This window comes from Gossypium arboreum, chromosome 3, assembly GCF_025698485.1.
Source record: "Gossypium arboreum isolate Shixiya-1 chromosome 3, ASM2569848v2, whole genome shotgun sequence".
NCBI lineage: Eukaryota > Viridiplantae > Streptophyta > Magnoliopsida > Malvales > Malvaceae > Gossypium > Gossypium arboreum.
In genome coordinates this window covers 136,765,143-136,770,212 of record NC_069072.1, presented here as the reverse complement: position 1 = coordinate 136,770,212, position 5,070 = coordinate 136,765,143, and the positions used below count along the sequence as shown (strand labels likewise).

At 27.1% G+C, this 5,070-nt stretch overlaps 1 long non-coding RNA gene across 1 annotated transcript; it reads right to left on the bottom strand.

The window, feature by feature from the left end:
- Positions 1–2,672: 2,672 nt before the first annotated feature.
- Positions 2,673–3,568, bottom strand: LOC128290107 (uncharacterized). Its single transcript, XR_008279750.1, has 2 exons — positions 3,390–3,568; positions 2,673–3,026 (listed from the first exon to the last, which is right to left on the bottom strand). It is a non-coding gene; the product is annotated as an uncharacterized LOC128290107 (long non-coding RNA).
- Between the last annotated feature and the right edge of the window lie 1,502 nt (positions 3,569–5,070).

Sequence of the window (5,070 nt, the reverse complement as noted above, 5' to 3'; positions counted from 1 at the left end):
AACTCTAACTTTCCTAGCGGCATCGAACTTGTCTTTGACCCACTTGAAGGTAGCATACCGCAAGGCAACCAATTCAAGACATTTTCAAATGATTCTTACCATGGGAATCCAAAATTATGCGGTCAACCATTGTCCAAGAAATGCAATGAAGTTGGACTTCCAGTGCCACCGCCTACAGGAGAAGAGGAACAGTCATGGTTATATGCTTTGTCAACTTGGAAAATTGTTTTGGTAGGTTATGGTAGTGGTTTGGTCGCTGGGCTATGTATCGGATATACAGTGTTGAATGAGTTGGGAAACAAATGGGTTGACAAGTTAAAAAAACATGGGAAAAGAAACATAGGAAGATCTAGGTGACTATGTCAGAATTCATGTATCAAAGTCAACACGTAAACATCTACTTTTGAAACCATAGTCTTTATATTTTGAAAAGATTGATGTTACAAACTAATTTTGGATTATACAACATTGCCATTCTTTAATTTAACCAGCAGGAGTGGTGACACAGTGATTTTGTTTGCGAGAAGTTATATTCTTGGTGGTTTGACTTGTGTTTCTTATTTTGTCACAGGGAAATGACCTCTGTCCTTCTAAGCTTCAAGTCATTGCATGTAAGTAGTGCTGGCATTAAATCATTTTAAGTAGAAATCCACCCAAATATGATAAAGTTTGTCTTTTTTTGTTTGGGCTTTTGGGCTATATATTACATCAAACACATGTTGGGCTTTAGGCTCGGGTGTAATGGGTAGACCTATTGGTCTGGGTTTTAGTGCAGTCTGACATTTGTTTTGTAAGAGTTTATTTATCTTTTAATAACAGTTTTATTACTTTAAAAATAAGTAAATAAAATATAAGGAAAGAAACAATATCTTAAAATATGGTCCGCTTTCCATAACTGACAAACAATCTAAAATACTATAAATATGATAGCTTATTGAAATGATTCTCCCATTATGAAACATTGAAACGGATTTACAGAAATATTTATTTACAAGAAATAAAAATTAGCCATGTTTTGCATGAAGAAAAAAAGAAAAGAGAAAATCCATAATTTAGATTTAAGAGACTATATGTCATATTATGGCGTTTTAATTGGTTTGTCATATTTAAACCTTGAAAAACAAAATCATTTGGAATTGAATCTAATTTTTTTAAAGAATTAAAAAGTTGTAAAACATGATAATTGCAAGTGAAACGAGAAGCTTCATATTCTAATTTTCAGGCCAACAGTCTGAGAAGAAAGCACAGATTGCCAGGATAAAGTTGAGAAAAGGAGAAGTATATGGTGAAAAGGTTAATCCCAAAACCGATATGCTGCACTCGACGTTCTCTTACATGTAGTTTGTATCATACGCGGATGGTTGGATCTTATTACCTTAGGATTTTGTTTACCCAACTGTGAACTTCTGCTTTAAATACAATAATCTTATTCTAAATTGGTATTTATATTAGTCTTTCAGTAGCATGGTGTCTGCAACAAAATGGAATATAGAACACAAACAATTCAGCTGAATTTTATATATGTTGGCCTTGCCATTGCGGCTAAAGTGGTAGTAATGGTTGAAGCATGCAAATCCTGTTATAGTCCATGGAGCACCGATTGTGGGCAGTAATGGTCGAAGCATGCAAAATTATTGACATTATCCTAAACTTCTGTAAAACCAAAATTTAATATTTTGGTGGTGTATTTGTTTTATGAAAATGGCTTACAGAAAATATTTTTATATCTTTATTTTACGGAAAAATAAAACTTGGAAGATATATTTTTATATTTTTTATGTTTGTTTCATAGAAAATAATTCGATTAACGGAAGATAAAATCATTTTTTTATAAATTGATTTATCCTTTTAAAAACCTAATCATTTTTCGAACAAAACTCATTTATAAGTAATTTTATTTTTATAAAATCAACTTTAACCAACCCTAATATTATTATATTATTGATATATTATTATTTTTGATACTATAATTTTACTTTTTAATAAATTTTAACAATAATAATTTTAAATTTATATTTAAATAATATTCTTAATATATTATTGAAAATATTTATATTAATATTTTAACGAGAAATATATATTACGATTTATAATTATTCAATAATAAATATTTTATAGTATAAAATATGAATTTTAATTATATAAATATGAGTATTTATTTAAATTATACTAAGCTTCATTTATCCTTCCAATTCAAATGTGTCACTATTCACTATCATATGTGTAATATATGTAATTTAAGTTAAGTTTTAGTGAGGCATTATTTATTATTAAGTTTATATATGATATTAATTATTATAAAATAAAATATGATTATTAAATCAAATTGCTACTATAATATTTTGTAACAAATATATATATATATATATATTTATATATATATTTGTTTCATTAAGAAAAACATTAAGAAAATGATTTCAAGAAAATGACTTCATGAAAATTTGTCAAACAATAGAAAATATTTGACTTAGAATCATCCAAATACTAGAAAATATTAGCTGCAGAATGATTTGGGAAACAAATAGGTTAACAAATTCAAAAGGTATGTGAAAAGAAACAAGAGAAGATCTGGGAAAGAATTTTCTAACTTAGCTTTTTCCCTTTTACAAATTATATTTGTTCTTGTAACAGTAAACTTCATCTTCAGAAGTCAGCTGTAATTTGATGCATCATTTTAAAATAAACATGAGTTGCATACATTAGGTTCAATATCACAATGATTAAATACAAATATTACATGCATATATGGATGCATTCAGAATCATATTTGTAGAGGCCCAATTTGGCCCGGACCCAGAAAATAACCAAACAAAAAAAAATAAATTAAAAGTCTAGTTTTTTTTTTTTTTTTACAAATCCAAAATTACAGCCTAATAAAATAAAACAAAACCCAATGCCCAAACTTCTTTTAACCCTAGCCCACAACAAATAAAAAAAGAAAACTGAAACCCTAACCTACCCCAGCGCCGCCAACGTCCCATCGCCCATGCCAGTCACCTGCTCCACCTGCTCCACCGCCCACCTGCCTGCAAAGATCAAAAGAGAGGGGGACAGATAATGATAAAAAAAAAATAGCATGTAACTTCGCTTTAAAAAGTCAAGCTGAAACCAAAAAAGGAGATTTTTTTTTTCTCTTTTATCAATATCAATAGATTAAAACACAAAGCAGTGATTTCAGTGATACCAGAGAGCGATTCTAGCAAAATCGTAGCATAAGAATCAGGCAACCAAAGATATCAAAGGCCAAAAGGTGATCTTAGCCTTTTATTTTATTTTTTTTTCGAGTCTATTCCTTTATACGTTCTACATATATATAAAAAATAAAATATAAAGAGAAAACCTTTCAAAGAGTAAAAGAAAAAAGAGGAAAAAAAAAGGGTTTTTTTTACCTCTGACTGTCGTACACGGCGGTCTTCGGCGACGGAGGACGGCGACGGTTCGTCGGATCTATAGCCGAAGCCCTCATCGGTGTGGGGGGCCTCTGCAGAGGAAATGAGAGGAGAAGAGAATCTTTTTTTTAAAACAGAGGAAGAATGAAATTTTTTAAAAAAAAATCGAATTTAAATAACCCCTCAAAACGACGCCGTTTTGGCCGGCCTTCTTAATGCCAAAACGACGTCGTTTTAAGCCTAGGACCCGCGCCTTGACCCGACCCGCTCCAAAAATCAGCGTGTTTTTGGTTTCTGGGATATTTATGCGCGCGGTCCTTCCGCTTTTTTATTAATTTGCAATTAAATTCCTTTTAATTCCTAATTTTGGCCCAGAAGATTACTTCGGATCTCAATTTAGTCCCCTTTTTAAACGCGCGTTTTAGAGGGTGGGGTTATTTCCCATTTTAGGCCCTCTGTTTTTTTTGAGATTTTAAATCGGTCCCTTTCTTCTTTGTTTATTTTCAAATTGGCCCCTAACTTTTACTTTAATTTCAATTTAGCTCCTTTTTTGTTATTTTCAATATTGTAATTAAATTAATTAATTAAATATATTATTATTATTATTATTACTATTATTATTATTATTTTGTTAATATTACTATTATAATTATATTTTATTTTGTGTTTATTTACTTACTGTTTTGTTATTAATTCATTAATTTATTATTATTAACATATTATTATTCTTAATGTATTATCATTACTATTATTTTTATTTTTATTACTATTATCATTGTTTAAATTATTGTAACTATTATTATTATTATTACTACTATTATTATTTGTTATTTAATATATTATAATTATTATATTTTTATTACTACTACTACGGTTATTATTATTATTATCTTATTTTATTATTATTATCATTTTGTAATTACTATTACTATTGTATTATGACTATTATTATTTTTCATATATGTTTATTTTCCTATTATTCATCTATTTATATTTCTTATGTATTTATATTTTCATTATTATTATATCTTAGGTATTATATCTATATTTAGGTATTAATATCATTATTTTACTATGGTTATATTTATCATGCTATTATTATTATTATTATTATTATTATTATTATTATTATTATTATTATTATTATTATTATTACTATTAGCACTATTTTTATTACTATTATTTAATATATTATTTTATTACTACCATTACTATTATTATTATATTGTTATTATTACTATTATATTGTTGTATTATCTTTACCTATTACTCTTTAAGTTATCTCATTTTATTTTTATTCCTTATTCATTGCATATTATTTATTTATATATCTTTTACATCATTTCAAATTTAAAGATTTTATTCCTTGCGTTATAATTACCATTAATATTATTATCATTACTATCATTTCTTAAATAGTTCTACATAATATTTATTCATTTACTACTAGTTCTTTTTAATTTCAAATATCTTTTAGTTTATTTATTATTTCCTTTTCTTATTATTCGTTTGATGCATTTATTTTATCTTTGTTTTTATCGTTATATAATCATTCACATTCGCGTTTATGCTTATTTTGTTACGGCTATCAATTTTTATTTGTTATGCATTTTTTATTATCTCGTTTCATTACGAATTTAGGTTTTATCCAACCCAATATAATTTTTTCATAAAAAGCGAT